Source organism: Schistocerca piceifrons, chromosome 8 (assembly GCF_021461385.2).
Source record: "Schistocerca piceifrons isolate TAMUIC-IGC-003096 chromosome 8, iqSchPice1.1, whole genome shotgun sequence".
NCBI lineage: Eukaryota > Metazoa > Arthropoda > Insecta > Orthoptera > Acrididae > Schistocerca > Schistocerca piceifrons.
Window position 1 is genome coordinate 225,427,636 of NC_060145.1, and position 19,977 is coordinate 225,447,612.

At 41.3% G+C, this 19,977-nt stretch overlaps 1 long non-coding RNA gene across 1 annotated transcript in view; it reads right to left on the reverse strand.

Moving 5' to 3' along the window:
• LOC124711131 overlaps positions 1-19,657 on the reverse strand; it is a 58,093-nt gene extending 38,436 nt beyond the window's left edge. The window contains exons 1-3 of the long non-coding RNA XR_007005413.1: positions 19,614-19,657; positions 10,690-10,776; positions 8,763-8,899 (exon numbers count right to left, since the gene is read on the reverse strand). This is a non-coding gene — a long non-coding RNA (uncharacterized LOC124711131). The remainder of the gene's footprint in view (positions 1-8,762; positions 8,900-10,689; positions 10,777-19,613) is intronic.
• Between the last annotated feature and the right edge of the window lie 320 nt (positions 19,658-19,977).

Sequence of the window (19,977 nt, forward strand, 5' to 3'; positions counted from 1 at the left end):
GGAGGGAGAAAGAGGGGTAGGGTTGTTAGAGTGGTCATGAATACCTATCTGCCCACCTTAGGCCGCGCCTCTCACAAGGCTTAACATTTTTATGGTGGCCAATCCTCCTGACAGGACTGATATCTCGTGCAGCCAGCTAGAAAGCTTTCAGTTCTTGGAAACCTCTACTGTATTATCTAGCAAATGTAAAGAAACAAATAGTGAAATGAAAACAGCCACAGTCTTGGCTAACCCAAATCTGCTATTTCAGAGCCATAGAAATGAACGAGTATGTTTGGTTTCACAACTTAACAGCCACGCCCAAGTACCATCTAGCGGCATTTTGCAAACTGGTCAGGCTAGTCTGTCCAGTATAGTCTGCTACCTGTAGCGATGAATTGAAACGTTGTTTGTCCAGAATTAGACATGCTCGTCCCCTGTTCACCTAGATACTGGCGAACATCCGTTGAGGAGACACTGCAGCTAGCAGATGCGTGTCTCGACCAATCAACGACCGCAGCTCTTGCGGAATTTCTAATGTATTACTGAATACTATCTTGGTCACTTGTAAGACGATATGGAATAAAGTATTTTCATATCGCCCTCTGAAAAATGTTAGTGGCAACTTTCAGAGACTAATGCCCATGTTAGAGATGGAACAGTTCTTTAAAATGTCATTCCAAAAAAACTATAACCACTGTTGACAAAATTCAGAATTAGCATGGTAAATATGTCACACAAAAAACTATAGAATTTGCTGGCTAAGAGCAGGGGACAAAGCAGGGGACAAACCTTATGTACATTCTCGAGTGTGTACTCAGAGCACCAGCACAATACATTATACATACATACACACACACACACACAAACATATATATATATATATATATATATATATATATATATATATATATATATATATATGAGGGTGGTCCTTAAAACTACAAAGAACGAAGCTCGCCTAGCTTGAAGTGGGAAACGAGATGGAGCTATGGTTGGCCCGCTAGGTGGCGCTGCCATAGGTCAAACGTTATCAACTGTGTTTTTTTGAATAGGAACCTCCATTTTTATTATACATATATAAAAGCAGTACTTACGTTCAAAGAACCAAGGTGAATTTATTAGTTCACATGCAACACCATGATAAACACAATTTACTCACCTTTGGGCCATGCCGTGTGGCTCCCACAGGTGACAGCAACACCACAGGTCTGAGTCTGGCAAGCGAGATGTTAAAATTTGTAAATAGAGTCCTAGCATGAATGTGTTAATCCCAGAATGAATGCACTGAATAAAATCTTCTGCCAAGTCGCCAGGTACCTTCAATAGTGAATGCTGTATTCGCCTGATAAACATAGGCATGGAGAGTGTGCAGGTTGTGTGTGTCTACTTCAGACCTTCCTCAAAAGGTATCGGAGTCCAAGTGGTTTTGCCATGAGATTGGGCGCCGAGTGTCATTATGGTGCAGCTTCTAGCGACTCTCTTACATAAGCTGGCCTTGCAGTGTAGTTTGGATTTAAAACGGTTTAATTTACAAGACCTGCAATATCTTCTTCTCCCAAATCGCCAATTATCCTATCTCATATACTTTGTTGACAATGTTGTTTACCGTAATGTCGGATGATTTTTACAATACAGTACAGTAAATACCTTCCTACTTGACGATTTGTATTTCAGATTTGTTATGAGGAAGTTTCTGACTTTATGAAAATATGAGAAAGGAGTAGGGTTTCAGAGGACAGAAGAGAGATAGAGTGTGAATTAGGGCGTCGTCAGAGACTGGATCATCCGTTGCTAATAGCTACTATTAATTGTATACCGTCATTCTGATTATTTCCGATAATAGCAGCAGTCAGGGTTACATGGTTTCCCAAACTGACCTAGTACCAAACTGGGGCTTAGGTTTGATAGAAAACCCTATGTATTTAGTTTGAGGAGAAGGTCCCATGAGTGAAATTGCGATCTGTCAACTGAAATAGCACTTTAAGCGAATTAACAAGGCAAGGTGTGCTGCTATTTACGAAATAGTGATTTCAGATGGCGTTCTAGTTGCATTTTTCTATCTGAACTCTCTGATTGGCATTATTTTGGTTCTCCTACCTTTTACGACCCTATAACTAATGCCCTTGGTGTGTATATTCATCGTAAACAAAATTTTCTCTTTTCTAACATTCTTTCTCATGTAAGTTTGCATTTTGTTGCTGGATAATATCTTTCATCAAACGGTCGTATTCTTTCTGTGGCACTTCGCTGTTTCTTTAGTTGTACTGTTTCTGTGGCACTTCGCTGCTTCTTTAGTTGTACTGGGTGAAATCCAAGTATCTATGTGTGTCATTACAAATTTTTAATACCTTAGTAATGATTGACCAGTGTTGTTGTTTATCACAGTTATAACTTCTATTTTGTTAACTTCGTATTGCACAAAGCAAGGATCAGTCGTTTATGACTGAACTTGTGTGGAAACGAGGATATTTTGTTGTAGGCAGTTAGGAAAAATGTGAAAGGAAGAGCTTCTTTATTGAGACTGAAGTTTTGGGATGAACTGACAAAATAAATCAAATCATCATGAGGAAAAGAAGTAGTTTATTTCCAATAGAATTGTGGAACTTAATATTCGTGCGACTTATTTCTGCATATGGTGCTGTTATTACTCGTATTATTGAAAGAGCGACAGATATCGTAGCAAATAGTCTGCATTTATTAGTGAAGATGTTATCATTTATTACGGTGGTGAACAGCAACAGACCTGGAATGGTCAGTAGCCGTTGTACGTCAGTGAGGTTGTTGGTTGGTAAGAGCTCATCCACCTTCTTGCGTCGTGGTTTAGCCCCTAGATGGAGGAAGCGTTGGACGCTAGAGAGGAGGACAAGAAAAAGAACTTGGTTATTACTTTGTTTCTATCATATCTCGAGCCATCATCACGTTCCACAATTAACTTCTTGTATCAACGAATGTAGCATAAGAATTGCAGAGAATACACAAGGACCTGTATGTTACGTTTGCAGGAAGTGTCTCCTTAGCTATTTTGTTGCTGTGCACGTCTATAGCAGAGAGATAGGAACAGCAACAGACCGTCTGTACACTCATCGTGCACAAATGTCAATCAGTATTTTATAAATGGGGTTGTTTGCTTCGTTCTCACCCATCGTTGTTGGCAAAGTGTATGAATACTGCATAGCTTTCAATTGCGAAAGGCGGCGTATATCAGTAAACGTTTTTGACCAAGGCATAGTCTTTTAATATCTCTTCTTAGTTTGACACAACAGAAAGTCTATGTGTCGAGGAGGCATCACAGGAAAACTATTACGGTTCAAGTAAGTGTTGTATTATCGTCGTGGTTGAAGAGTTAACAATTAACTATTTCAAACTGACAATAGGCAAAGATTCATGATTTACATTGTGGAAACGTCAAGAATTATGCCGCGATGGACATGGTACCGTTCCAGTGGTGCCGGATTTTAATTTATTATTATGTTCAAAAGCTTATTGTGTGATTTCTTTTCCTGTTTACCGTCTCTGAAGCTTATCTTATTGAGGAGTTGAATGACTGCGAGGTTGTTTTTATACCAAGCAGTGGATTTTAATAAATAAAGCGAAAACTAAAACACACACACACACACACACACACACACACACACATATATATATATATATATATATATATATAAAACCAACTCAGTACTACCACTACTACCACTCTCCTTGGTTGAGTTCTGTAGTGGCAGCGGAGTGTGGTTGAGAACACTATGTGCCTTATATTTTATAATAGCTTTACATTCTATTAATTCTATTTTTAAGATGCGTGGCCGGCGTTCTATTTGAAGTGGTCTGTTTCACCGTGTCTGCCTCAGAGCTGTTACGTTTAATGCTTCGAGGAAAGTAAAACTGAGTTCAGAATTAAAAATAAGTATGAATGTTACTATGTCGGAAGTTTAAATGAAGTGTTGTATCAACCGGCATTGCTGCCGACGTCGGACGGGGAATGTATGACTACAGCCGTGTCTGTTACTGAAATGACGTTTGTAGACAAGTTGACATTACTTTCATTCTTCGAAGAACTGGAACCGTCCTCCCTACAACTAAATTCCTCCGGCACCAACGGGGAAGGTGTACTTTACACCCATCTCTCGTTAGTACTATAATCTAGTCATGTACTTCATATTTAAAAATTTTGAAAAAAATGTATGCTGGTTCCGAAGAATGCTTCTGCCATATTCTAAGGTACTTTTAAACTTTTATCATTATAAGTTAATTCAGAAATTTAAGTTGTAGTGATAAATGTAGTTGTAGTAGTATATTAGTAGTCCAGACGACTTGCTACAACGACAGTCATATTAAATATTTTCAACTTCTGAACGCTAGTTACACGTCATCTATTTAAAATGTAGGCTGTTAGTAAAAGTCCACAACAGCTAAGATTATCTGTACTGTTTTTTAACTTTTTGTTTTCGTGGTGCTGTTGATGAACAAGATAGAATCGAGTTTAATAAGCTGTAGGTAGAGACAACATTGGGTAAGGGCGGTAATGAGAATAGAATTAGTGCAGAAATGTTTCGGGTGAATGAGTACCAACCATGTTAAGTGAGTTTGCCAGTTGGTACGTAAGGGAAAATGTGCAATGTCTTAGTGATTAGCTGCACGGAACGGAAACTGTTTTAATTATTATGTCTGACATGTGCAGCAGGACAGCAGGATTTACTGCTACTGTTCCTTTCATTTGCGTTATATGCGGAAAAAAGCTGTGTATGCTTTGACTCACGCAGTTAAATTTCCCTAGTCAGCGAGAATTGTTACCGGAATAACGATTAAACTTGAAAAATTCCATCATTGGTTTCAGATGTGCGTACATGTAAGATGGAAAATTCGGACGAGATGTTATTACTAAGCGACTCCGATTAAATACCACTATTTAACTTCAAATTCCGCGTGAGAGTGGGAAGTCATTTAGCAGTATCGCAAACTTTGGGCTGTTATTTGATAAAACATTCGAGCCAGAGGGTAGCTTTACAAAGCACAAACATGTAAATTTTGTGAGCTTGCGATACCATTGGTAATTCCGTTGGGGGCAAGGAAGACGTCGAGATCGATCACTTGTCAACCGAGGAGGCCATATACTTACTGGATTTCTTTCCTGACGTTCACACTGATGACTTGGGAGCGACGAAACTGATGTCAGTTATAACGTGAAGAAAAGGTAACAGTCATACCGACTCTTACCCTCACGGATGACACAACCTTAGCCAATATCGGTTAGTTGATACGTGAAGGAATAATTAGACTTTGTGTCATCATTATATTGACTAATATTTTTAGTTCTGAAAAGATGAGGCGGGGTTTGGCCAGCAGCTGATTACAGAGACCTGAATTACAAAGTAATCCTCCAGTCTATTACACTACGAGACTTCCATTCATGTTTTCGTGCTACGATAAGTCAGAGATATTTATTACACTGGACCTAAACCAGGCTTATATCAGATACCGCTTGCAGAAGCGTCTAAGGCATTCACAGCCTTCACAGTGCTCTAAAACTTATATGAATGTAACTGAGTTTTGTTCAGGCCTTCAGCTGCGGTGTTGTGCCTGCATTTACCATAATGAAATGAAGTCAGAGTTACACAGATACGGTTACAGGATTCCTTTATAAATAGCCTTTCAAACGCGATTACATTCACTTTATTGAGAATACGAGGAAGTCATTGTAACTAGACTGATAAACGATCTTAGTGATACACTTTATGCATAACATATTATAACTTAATTTTTTTTCGAGTAATTCCTGTCGCGATTTGCATATTTTTCAGCATCGATCAAGATCGATTCAAGAGAGTTTCACGTGCGCATTTCAAACATCGCTGTAATCATTTTCGTGACTACTATATTTTTAAAAAAGAAGACACTATAGCCAATTTATGAAGCACATGCAGCGATAGACCACTTCTGCGAGAAATGTTTCTCAGGTTTCACTTCAGCATATGCACTTACTGAGTCGTTTAAACAAAATAAGTCTTGACAATTATTTCACAGTAAAGGTTCAGCCTCTTATTCATTTACACAGCATCTCTTCTAGTCATTTCCTTCCCTGTTGCACTCGCAAATAGAGCGAGGGCAAAACTACTGTCTACAAGCCTCCACACTAGACCCAGCTTCTGTTGTCTCATCTTCGTGGTCCTTGCACGAAACGTACGATGGCGGCAATAGAATAGTTCTGCTGTCAGCCTTAAAACCGAGTTCTCTAAATTTCTGGGATGGTGCCTCGAGGGAAGTGCGCCGTCTGCCCTCCGAGGTTCTCATTTGAGTCCACAAAGTATATTTCCCTGCTGATCGAACCATCCGGTAACAAATCTAACAGCACGAATTTGAATTATTGCGATGTTTTCCTTTAACCCGACCTGGTGAGTATCCCAAGCACATGAGCAGTACACAAGAAAGGGTCGCACCAGCGTTCTATATGCCGCCTCCGTTATAAATGAGCTACATTTACCCAAAATCCTTCCAATAAATCGAAGTCGATCATTCGCTTTTCCTGCTAAAAACCTGACCTGATCGTTCCATTTCATATTGCTTTGTAAATTTTCGCCTAGATCTTGAATCGATGAGTGTGTTATGCAGCACACGACTAACTCTGTATTCTAAAGTTACAGGAATTGTTTTTTTCCTACTCGATCACATTATCTTATATCTTTCTAAATTTAAAGCACGTTGCAACTCATCACACCAACTAGAAATTCTGTTTACGTCATCTTGCGTCGTCCTACAGCCAGTCAACGTCGACACCTTGCCGTACATCACAGAATCATCAGCAGAAAGACGTAAATCTCTGTAGCCTGTCCGATCACTTACGTATATAGAGAATAAAAGCTGTGAAATCATGCTCCCCAGAGACATTCCAGACAATGCACTTGTCTCTGGTAAACGCTTGCCGACAAGGAAAACGCACTGGGTTGTATTACTCAAATAGTATTGGCTCAAATGGCTCTGAGCCTATGGGACTAAACATCAGATGTCATCAGTCCCCTAGAACTTAGAACCAGTTAAACCTAACTAACCTAAGGACATTACACACATCCATGCCCGAGGGAGAATTCGAACCTGCGACCGTGGCGGTCACGCAGTTCCAGACTGTAGCGCCTAGAACCGCTCGGGCACCTGTGGCCGGCCACGCAGCTTATGGGAACATTAATCATATCGACCGTGGATCTCTGGAGCGTAGTTCTCATAAACGCTGTAACATCAAATAATCAGTGAACCAACAACTGAGCAAAGATCCAGAAACTTATTAATAAGTTCATGGCTCATATACGAATAATACAAAACTTTCAGTTATGTCAAATATTCATCCACAGGTATGATGCTGGCTGGTGCTACGAAGGATACAGAAAATTGCTCAACCGGGGAAAGCAATAAGTCTGCAATGCAAAAATATGGCATACCTTAGGTGGCACTGTACGAGAGCTTAGATTACGTGGAAGAATCTCCGTAGCTTGGGTGAAGGACAGAAAAAGCCAGCTGACAAGGTGAACAAGTTCTTTCAGCTTTAATCAGCCCAAAGGCTAATAGGAACTACTTTCTGAAAGAAAATTAAGGCTAAATGACCCTGATCCTTACTACTTAAACCACGTTACAGCACGTGAAATTAGAAAAGCTGTAATGAGAATCCCTTCTGAAGCAATAGGTATCGACACTATTAGGCGTACCATTTTCCAAAATATACCACACGGCATCGTGCGAGCCTCGGCTAACCTTCACTGGCGGAAAAAGTCGCAACACCAAGAAATAGTTGTGAGACATCAGAGCTACTCTAAATACACGCTGTAGCAGCCGTGAGCACTAGTTACTTTTGATAGTGGACACGGTGTGCTGCTGTTAGTCAAGAACGCGTTTATGGTGACTAGGATTGAACGAGGACGTGTAATATAGTACTAGAAGCTGGATGCTCCGTCTCCGATACTGTAGAAAGACTTGGCAGGAACGTAGCCACTCTGCGCTACCGCTGAAATCGGTCGTCACGAGATTAAACAGTCGCAAGAAGATCGGTCTCCGGATGGCTACGTGGCACTACGAAGACCATCCGTTCGGCGTGTAGTTCTGGGGCATATTTCAGCAGCGGTTGACATCATAGCGCCATAGAAAGCTGTTATAAATTTGTTACTTCAAGGACAGCTCTGAGCCAGACGCCTTGTGGCGTGCATTCCACTGTGCCCAAACCATTGGACAGCGCGGTGGCAGTCTGTCGTGTTTTCTGGTGAAAGCAGGTTCTGTCTCTTTGCCAGTGACGGCTGTGTGTTGGTTACTGGGACATCATTTGAGGGCCTGCGGCCAAACCTGTCTACTTTCTAGACGCAATGGACCTATACGTAGACTTATGGTCTGCGATGCGATTTCCTATATCAGATGGAGTACTCGTATAGCTATCCAACGCCCTCTGACAGCAAATCTGTACGTCAACCTGTAGATTGAACCTATTGTGTTGCCATTCATGAACAGCGTTCCAGGGTGTATTTCCCACATACAGTTGTTTTCACTCAACATGCTCTACAAAGTGTCGACATGTTGCCCCAGCCAGCTCTATCATCACATCTGTCTCCAATCGAACCCATATGGAGCATCATCACACAACAGCTCCACCGTCCTCCACATTAATTATTCTTGGTGTTGTGACATTTTTTCCGTCAGGGTATTTAAATTTGCCTTCGAGTTTGGGACACAACGCCTTCAATGAGTAAGAAGTAAAGTTCAGACTACTCCTAAAAGAAACCACATGCACTTAGTGATAAACTAATTACCAGATAATACCAAAACGCTGGATTATACACTTCGCTAACGTTGTTTTCCAGGGGTATCGGCTTGCTATTTGCTCTGGTCGCTGAGGCGGGATGTGGCGCTCGTAGACTTTGACGGGGCAGGTCCCTCCCATCGCGTCCTGTGCAGGAAAGTTGAGTTAGTTACTGCAGCGTATTTTCCTGGAAGTAAAAGTGTTTACAATCGCTTCTTTCAGCTACCCGATGACGTGGTAATCCACTTACGGATGCTGAAAGCAGGAGCTACAATCAGCTACATTCTACCAGCTCTACTTTAGTGTTCGTTTCTGGTGCAGGCAACAACACGCCGAAATCTACATCTTTTACTGTGAGTTTTGTGCGCGTCGGTGCGTTTCCGTCAATTAAGGAAAGTGCGTTCTGATTAGCTTACGATGTTACTGCAATGAGATGTAATTTGTGGTTCGGGACGTTTACCTTTCTTTTCTGCATGCAAATTGCCCGGAGTATAAGTTATCATTAGTTTGTCTGTCTGGTGTTTTTTACTATCAATTGTGCATTGAGATCTCTGGATTTGCGGAATTTGCCTGATAGCTTGTACTGATAGCCTATATCAGGGATTGCACGATTAGTTGAGAGAGTGTACTGACGGGGAATCAATTACGCACATCACTCTGTGGTTCTGTTTAAACGGTTAAGAAACCGGGACTGAGCAAGGATGTACTATTTTTTGGAAATTTGTGGTAAGTTCCTATATGACCAAACTGCTGACATCGGTTCCTAGGCTTACACACTACTGAATATAATTTAAAATAAGTTACGAAATAAGTTACGGTAAGGACTACACATACACCCATTCCCAAGGGAGGACGCGAACCTCGGACGGAGAGAGTCGCGCGTACCTCACTCGATCAAGTTTGTATCTGTTTGGATTCACCGAGAACTCGAGTTAACGATATCCATGTCCGAGCGAGCACTGAGTTTCACTGTATGTGTTTTATCAAGTTTCCTAAACGCCGTTAAGTGTGTGCGTATTTAAGTGTTACCTTTTGTTGGCAAGAGTACGATAAGAACTGCATTGTGTTTTCGCATTGCACGTTATTTACTGTCAAATACTGAAATGTGGCAATAAGGAAAAACGTATGTTGGTCACTGCGGTTCAGCTGGATAAGGTAAGGTTAGTGCCGTCTTTGGGTAAATGGGTTTTTGTACGACAAACGGCCTTACTTGTAAGAGGCGGATACGTTAAGAGTTAGTTTGGTTGTAGTTTGGTGAGTTTCCACTATTACTAATTCATAGCAACGATTACGACAAACCGGGCTCAGGTAATACCTGTTAAGTGTGCAACTTGTTCGGCTATTGACGGTGTTAATTGTTACCTGTGATAACCATTTAACCCATGTTATAATCAATACCACGAGGCAGCTGTGTTTGTTCGAAACAGCTTAGACCGATTTGCGGACACTAATAATTACCAACTATAAGATAAGTAATTGAAGTGTGTTGTCTGCCTTACTTTTTGGTATTCTTTGATGTCAGAATTTTACTTTCTTGCAAATATAGTTTCACATGTTAGTGTCAAAATTTTTTTCTAGGGCACTTCTTTACGTTTTAAAGGTGCTGCAAATTTTATTTAATTAATAGTCGTGCTCAAACTGTAAGGACTGACATAAATTCATCGCTTGAAAATAAAATCGCTGATTAAAAGCAAAGTAACATATGTAATTTTTCATCATAAAAATATGACCTTGAAAATATATTTAAAACTTAGCAGTAAATATTTTAAACTACCACAAGCACCAACAAATATCAGTACTTATTATTTGTATAAAAATGGCAACGAAGAATTGAAAAGAATATGAGCATAAAAATCGCATAATTTTAGGAATACTCAATTTTAAAAAATATTTCTTTTAGTATATTTTTCAGACACATGTAGTGCTAATATACAAACCAGACTGCAGTTTGTCTTCTGCAACCGGAGGCCCTCCTGCCAGCCCTAGGCACTCCTCGGGACATACCACCTGTGCAGAGATGGCTCCTACGCAAAGGAATTGTTTTGTAGTTTTAATATGTTTCATACAACGCAATTGCACCAGTACATTCATCATTCACAACAGAAAATTGAACTTATTTAGATGAGAGACCTAAACAGATACTAAATGTTCACTTTACACATCAAAAGTCTCACAGTACTATATCTCGATGCTTTTCCTGTATTTACTATGGTCAACTCACCTCTGAGTTATGAGAAAACAGTTCCAGAATCTGTAATAATTTACCAAACTGTCATCCATTCAATGGGAATTACATTCACTTCTGTGTCTATAAGAGTAATATAACTTAATTCGAGGCGTGAACAGAAACTTACTAGGAGAAACTCTTTCCACAATATAGCTAAGAAGATTGTGTAGTCGCAACATTTTGAGATTGTTGCTGCTACACCCCACGCATCTCACTGCATGCAATAAACACTTACAGATGTAGAATGAGAATTTCACTCTGCAGCGAAGTGCGTGCTGATACGAAACTTCCTGACAGATTAAAACTGTGTGCCAGACCGAGACACGAAATCGGGACATTTGCCTTTCGCGGGCAAGTGCTCGACCAGCTGAGCTATCCAAGCACTGCTCATGCCCCGTCCTCACAGCTTTAATTCTGCCAGTACCTCGTCTCCTACTTTCCAAACTTTACAGAAGCTCTCCTGCGAACCTTGCAGAGTGAAAATCTCATTCTGGAAACATCCCCCAGGTCGTGGCTAATCCATGTCTCCGCAATGTCCTTTCTTTCAGGAGTGCTAGTTCTGCAAGGTTCGCAAAAGAGCTTTCGTAAAGTTTAGAAAGTAGGAGACGAGGTACTGGCAGAAGTAAATCCGTGACGACGGGGCGTGAGTCGTGCTTGGGTAAGTCAGATGGTAGAGCACTTGCCCGAGAAAGGCAGAGGTCCCGATCGAGTCTCGGTCAGGCACACAGTTTTAATCTGCCAGGAAGTTTGTTACAGAGGTAGCTGCAGCGAAAGTTTGACAGTGTAAAAGATATGGTAATACTTAAGCAACAGAACTCTGCGGGCATAATTTAATATCCATTGTCTACTCCACACAGCACAAATTTTGTCACACAACTTGGAGGAACGTTAGATATATCGATCGTGACAGTCCAAAGCGGACTGCCTACAGCATGGTTCACAAAGATATGCAAATATTTTAATATGTTACTCTGCAAGTACAAGTAAAGAAAAAAATTCACAGGTGCTATTGTATTGATGAAAGTAGATTATCAGACATATTCACACAGTTTCATTTAACGTTATTACCCCGTTTTTTTTTAAATTGAGTTCTCTACTACTTCTGTTGAAAACGTTGTGCATAGTCTGGAATTTAAACAACGAATTAGGCCAAGTAGTTAATAAATTAAAATTTTACGAAATTACGTCTTTACTACTCTGGATGTTATGGAAAACTACTGCAGATACACGTCTGGTACATGGTTTATTAGATCCGCTTGATCAATAAAAACAAAACGAATGGAAATCACGCTTTGCTTTAACCTCGTACAGTCATGGCTTCAAATTAGCGAAGTTGCTAAATTCCTGACAAAATATTTTACTAGCCACAACGCCGTAACTAAACATTTTCGGACGTGAGTTTATCTGCACTGTTTTCTTTAGTTTTACTTATGGAATAACATAGGAAAATATTAGCATATCTTCGTGAATCACCCTGTAGAAATACAAAGGCTCCAAATAAACAGCGCTTCCAAGAAAGTTGCTTAATTTTTGAGCTTCTGTTTCATGGCTCCATACAATAAACATTCAATTCAGTATAACAATACGAGCCCTGCGTCCTGTTAAAGGATTTCTGTAGCTTTGGTAAAAGTCTGAAAAAATCAATAGCTGTATATCACATCATAGCTGATAAACTTGCACAACTTATACCGCAAATATCAGTCGGAATTAAGTAAGCACCCGGTACCAACTGATGACCTGAGATATGCCACTGACAAACGTGCGGCTACCATAACGACACTGCTTGAGTTCGGCAAAGTATTTGATGCACAAGAAATTGGTCCAGCGCGTGAGAATAATAGACAATTACATACACATACTTCTGTAGCTACTCTGATATCTCTTACTGTATTAAGATGGTCATTTCTCTCTATGTAGGTAGGTGACTCTAAAATAATTTCACACTAAGGGAAAATATTGGTGACTGAAATTTCGTGAGAAGATCCCGTCGCAGTGAAATCGCCATTCGTTTAATGACTTGCAAAGGACGTATAAGGGTACTGTAAGCAGTCTCTTTAGTAGAAACGTTATACCTTCTAAGTCTTGGTGAAGTACAGTCCATGTGGTGTCTTCCCCATAACATTACCTATCTGGTTTTTCCAATTTAAATTGTCCTTAACAGTAATTCACAGATACTTAGTTCAACTGGAAGCTTTTAAATTTGTGTAATTTCTGGTGTAACCAAAATTTAATGGCTTTCTTTTCTTACTCATTTGGGTGACCTTATAGTTTATCTATTCTGAGACCATTGTCACTTTTCGCACAATGCAGATACAGTGTCGGTTTTGGAAATGGTTTGGATATTCTAAAGACTTCACTAGAGGGCAAACGATAGCTTCTTCTACAAACAGTCTAACAGGGCTACCAAGATTGCCTCCTAAAATGTTTACATAGGTTAGGGAGGGCAGAAGACTATAACTCTTATTTTGGGAAAGCCAGATAATAGTTCTGTTTTATCGAAACCGGACGTGTTTATCTTCATAGAGTTACCACAATCGTCACTGAAGAAAAAGAACGAGATTGAACTGAAATAGTTCTATTTTACTCGATGATTTTCTGTAGATTACTACGAACTGTGACCTATTTGATAGGAACGCACAAGTCTAGTCACGTAACTGAGGTGATACTTCATAGACAAGCAATTGATTAGAAGTCTTTTATGAGGAACAGTGTTAAAAGCCTTCTGGAAGCCTAGAAATATGGAATCAATTTGAGATCCCTCGTCGACAGCACTCATTATTACTTGCGAATGAAGAGCTGGTTGCGTTTCACAAGAACGAATTTTCTGAAAACACGCTGACAATGCGTCAATGGATATCAGGCATATGAATATCGATCTTTCTTCAGTGTTGCAAAAACTACGACTTAGAGTACGTGTGTTGACGTCGCAGGTATTATTTGTAACTGACCAGAAATTATTAACTTTCATGTTACACAAACTACTGATTTCGTTTCATCTTGACGGTATCCAAATACCATGTATCAGAAGATGGTAAAAATGAAGAGTGAAATTTCGCAGCGGCAGCTCAGCTGGACAGAAATGCTGTCGCCTCATCCAAGAAGACGTACATTACGCAATGAGTTATTAGAACGAAACTGCCGTATTATGATGTAATCCATACCGGCACCAGTAGTTGTAATGCTAGATGATTAGAACTGACCATGAACGAATGTGTGTTACATCCAACTTGTCCCCAATATGAGCATGTCAGTGCTTCGCTGCCTGTTAATGATTTCGTCTAAACAAGTTACGTGACTAACATAACAATGTCTACATCACCAAATCCCCAGGGTGCAAGCACACTTTTTACCTCGTGTGACGTCGTGTGCTGTCAATACTACGCCACCTGAGTCCACATGTAGAATTTGGCGGTAGCCCATGTGACTACGCTGCAAATCTACGGCCGGCTTAGAGACACGACCTCCTCAGCCCACGCCGCTAGTACCGCCACGAAAGCGACTTAATAGACGACCCACCGCTCTCTAGAGTACTCTAGTCTAGTCCTTCTGTTGTTCCGCTCTCTAGTCTAAGCGTTGTCGTTCAGCCTTTGTTACTACTGCGGACATCGGACTCGACGTATCTCACCGACTTGTGTCGGATATTACGCCGGACTTGCTGGGAATCACGTTCAGTTTAGAGATGTATCAAACACTACCTTATGAATCTCGTTATTTGTGTCCCTGTCACAGAAGCCACCACGTCCTTGATCTCCACAAGTTTTTGGTCAACGAAACATCTCACATGAGAGGCCACGCGTTGTCACTGAGGCGGAAAAAGTCATGGGATATCGTGCTGGATGTCCTGTTGCCCAGTGAAGTGCAGTAACTCGTTTTAGCATGGACTCAAAAAGTCGTTGGAAGTCTCATGCAGTAAAATAGACCCATACTACGTATATAGCCGTGCACAACTGCAAAAACGTTGAGAGTGCTGGATTTTGTGCTCGAAGTGAGCCCTTGATTATGTCCCATAAGCGCCTGACTGTAATCGTGTGGGACGATCTAGGTGACCAATCTATTCGTAGAATGTTCTTCATATCAAACTAGAACAATGGCACATGGCGCATTGTCATCCATAATGATTCCACGACTGAATGACTGCAAATGGACTTCTGTTAGCCGAATATAACAATTGCAAACATCCAACTTTCAATTTCAATCATGACTATAGTAAAAATATGGCAAAGGTAATGTTGAATCATATCACTCGGAGCAGTTGTGATCTAAATAAGAATAGATTTATTTATTCTTAACATCACAAGACAAAAAATGACTAAAGAAACGACACACACATTTTTTATTTGGACAAACGCTATCAATGATATGCGGCCTAAGGTGAACAAAGTGATCACCTGGGGATCAACACACGACACAAACCAGAACACTAAACGCTTTACCTGACTTCATACATGTGAATCCGCGGTATTGCCCAAAAACTACGCTACAGTCAAGCATGGTGCTGAGAAGAATATATTGGAGCCCTACGCCATAGCAACGAACACTTTACCCTCCTGCTCGACAGGGCGGCACCCCGCGATGCGCTCGGCGACCCGAGTCATGGACGGCAGTAAACTGTTATTAATGTCGCGCGTCCGAAAGATGCAAGTAGGCGGTCTCGCGTTTGGCTAATTCGGAGCCTCTCAAACCCCGGTGGGTTCTAGTGTGCAGGTGGACCGGTTTGCTGTTGTGCCAAACCGATTTGACTCCATGCCACAACTATGAATGACGGAATATGTCAAACGTTTAGACGGATGACTCAAAACAAATAAGTGCACCCACGCAGCACTCGTTGTGTGCGTGATGCTAAAAGCAGTACGTCTGACAGTTCAGATGAAAACTGGCACAGGCTCTCCCTTGCTCTGCATACACAGATTTGACCAATTAGTGACTTTAAGAATTAATCGGGAGAAAAGGAGATACAGACTCAGATTATAGGCCTCTTTCTCCCACGTTTACGCTGTGACGTTTGCTAAAAGCATGAACTCGATGGAACCACAGTCTTACATACAAAGATTGCTGTGTACCCTGTAGCGTCCATCTCGAACTTTCCAAAGAATGGCCATAAACTCTCTAAACCCTTGTGCCTTCACAAATATGTCTTGAAGAAGACTCTTAACATATGGGCACCCTGGTCATGGAAATTCGCAGAAACGCACAGTCGTCTCATTGCCTTCCTGCCTAACAAGGGCCCATCCTCTGATTTATTTGCTGATCATCAATGCTCTGCCCATAGCTAGTTGGCCGATGTGAACGCGTCCGCCGGCCGACTGGCGCCATCCAACGAGTCTGCACAATGAGACTGATTAGCAGCACGTTTTCACCCTGCAGAAAAAACGTCCCCTCGGCTCTGAGCCACCGTACGCTTTCACTGCAGTCGTTTAAATCGGCACCCTCTTCCTTTAGATGCAGGCAAAGCTTACCGCAATTCCTTCAGTAGAGCACACAAGCAAGAGCGTAACTACTGCCAACCATTTCATGATATGAATGAAGTCAGATAATTTCCAGCTATAGCAACCATGTAATACAGATCAACTTCCCTAGGAATACAACACCGTATCAGAACTGACTGTGCCCTGCAATCTCTCACCATCGCCAGTCAATGAGAGGTTCAGATGAACTAGACTACCCAGTCCATTGAATCGAAACACAGCTCTCACCATTATTGAACCACCACCAACTTACACTGTGTCTTGTTGAAAACTTGGTTTTGTGGATAAGTGGGGTGTGTGACACACTCAAAAACTAGCATGAGCTCTTACGAACTGAAATAGGCACTCGTCTGACATGACCACCGTTTCCCTGTCATTTAGGGTCCACCCGATATGGTCATCGGCTCAGGAGAGGCACTGCAAGTGATGTCATGCTGTTAGCAAAGGCAATCAGGTCGGTCGTCTGCTGCCATAGCCCGTTAACGACATCTTTCGCAGCACAGCCGTAACAGATACGTTAGTCGTACGTTTCACACTGATTACTACGGCTATTTCACGTATTGTTATTGCCTGTTAGTACTGACCAATCTAATTCAGTTGCTGTCGGTCCTTAAGTGAATTCCATCAACCACTGCATTCTCCGCCTGAAACGTCATATTCTCGGCACACTCTGAATTCCCAAACGATCTCCAGAATGTACTTACCCAATCGTCTCGCTCCAAATGCCTTTCCGCGTTCAAAGTATGCTAATTACCTTGTTGAGGCCATAATTAACTTGGTAAATTATTGTACATGAATCACATCTACATCTACATCATACTCCGCAAGCCACCTAATGGTGAGTGGCGGAGCGTACTTTTGGTACAACTATCTGATCCCCACAACCATGTTCCACTCGCAAATAGTGCGCGCAAAGAATGATTGCCACTAACCACCGGATCACAAATGCAAGCTCCGCCGACGCACTGCCGTTTTACGCCTTGTGTACCCGATACTGCCGACACCTGCATGTGTGTATGTCGTTATCCCATCACTTTTGTTACCTTAGAGTTATGTTTCGTACATGAACCAGTCGCCTGCTGTGGAGGCGACCCTTGAACCGACATCCATTGACCTCTGTACAACAACAGGTCCATTATCAGTGGTGCCGGGCATATTCGACTTGTAATCTCGGTCCATTATCAGTGGTGCCGGGCATATTCGACTTGTAATCTCACTAACTGGAGTAGAGGTGTTTACAGTGATGAGTCCCGCTTCAAACTGAGCCCCGATGACCAGTGGAGACGTACTTGCAGACACGCATGGATGGGTGTGCCATATCATATCATAGCAGGACCCCTTTGAGTGTCATCCACGCAACTTTACAGCATGTTCTAAGCCCGTTTTATTGCCCTTTATGGCAAGGCATTATGGGCTTACATCTCAGCTAGATAACGCCCTCCTGCACACGGCGACACTTTCAGCTGCTTGCCTTCGTGCTTTCCAAAACATACGTTACACAGTAAGGTCACCTTATCTCACCCCAGTTGAAAAAGTTTAGAGCATTATTGGAAAGACCCTCCAAGCAACTCGGCATTTTGAAGATCTAAAGAGCAACTGGGACTGCATGTACCAAGGTATCCTTCAGGAGGACATCCAACCATTCTATCAAACAATGTCAATACTAATAACTGCTTACATAGCGCCAAAGGTGGACCAAAGCGTAAACGACTTCCTCAACTTATGAAGCTTTTCCTCTTGAATTAACTATCGAATTTTTTCTTAAGTTGCAATCATTTGTTGACTGTACACGCACATTACATCAACCGAGTTCCGTCCCAGCCCTTCGTGATGCATCACTTTTTGTCTTAGAGTATATTCGTAAAGTAATTCTGGCGCAAGGATTGTCCTTTTTAGGAGCAGTAGTGGTCAATTTCACAACAAATAACCTTTTCGTTCCAAATCAAGGCGGGAGGAATATGGGAATCTTTTATCTGCATACGTGAGAACGAAAATTATTCGACACAATGGAAGAGACACCAAAGATTTAGACCTTGTATCGTAAAGCTGTTAATACTCAGTAAAAAGCCCTGTCCGGTTAAGAAGCAGCACATGAGCCACGCTGCCTCACGGATGACCCAATATGTGCAAAATGGGTTTAGCTTTAGAACTGACTCCCGCAGGATCGCCTGTCGAGCTATGTGACGAACGCTACGAACAATACCATACAGTTACCATAATCTTTGCATCCCATTAAAATGGAACTAACTCTTAATTAAACGAAACTGGAATGTAAACGCAGCCATGGAGCACAAAACGACAAAAATTCATATAATCATTAAAGTTATTTACGAAATATCAAGGTAGTTAATTTACTGTTTAGCTTGTGGAAATTTGTATGATATCTATGTCGTAACTGCTTCTTTAAATTATCGCAATAAATAATCCGTAGTATAGCCCGTATATTTTGGAAGAAAATTCATTTCTATAGTCTTGTCATCGCAACGATATGTAAGCACAGCGTCCATTGAATTATTGAAATTTAGGAAACGTCTGTTAGATATTGGTCAAACGAACTCCACTTACTTAAACATCTAAACGGGAATGCTATCACAGCTCTGAATATGTGAACATAGCAACTTCATGCTGCATTTTGTTCCAAATGGGTGCTGTTTTTAGAGCTAACAGTTACTGACTGGTAACATTAATCTTCTTTCTCAGAGTTTATTTCTAGGTAATTAAGTGCACATAGTCTCACTCTGCTGTACGCGACGATTGCCTCATTTATCCTTTACGTTTCCCTTACTTCACATATCAGATATTACTAGATAAAGTTATGCCTATGGTTCCACCATTAATATTTTCTGTCAAGCAATATGAGGTGAGAGCAAAAACTATGACGCTGTTGAGTCCGTCCCGTCAGTCAGTGTACAAGAACAAATGAATAAAGGCTTGTATACTGGTGAACGCATACAGTGCAGTTCGATGAAAGGGGATGCATATAAGGAACGAATGGATGAACGGAGTGTCTCAAAGATTAGCAGCAAGTAATTCGTTTCCAGCTGTTCGCCTCTTCGAAACGTAGTTAGAGGTCAAACATCGTTATTGGTATATCTGTTACAAATTGAAAATGCGTCTAAGAGTCAATTACAAACGAAGTTACGTGGCTCTGTTCGGCGAATTGACTTACCGAGACAGGCGGCGACCACGACGATGACAATGAGTGTCTTCTGCATGGCGAATAGTAGCCAGGAGTTAGGAACATCGCCTTTTATAAGCTAGTAAGCTTCCGTTGTTACGTAAAGCGAACGTCATCAGTTAAGTGCGAATTGTAGTGATAAAAGCTACCAGGTGTTTTGTACTTCACAGAAAATTATCCGTTGTTCCCTCCTGTGGATGTTAATAGCAGTCGAACAAGGAAAAGGGAAATGAATTTACATGTCACTGGCTGAGGGAGGCGTGGCCACTCGAACGAGCCAGATAACAAAACGTTTACGAGATACGAAGTCTGCTTACGTAAAGTTTCTGAGTTCATAAGTTCCCTAGAACTTGGA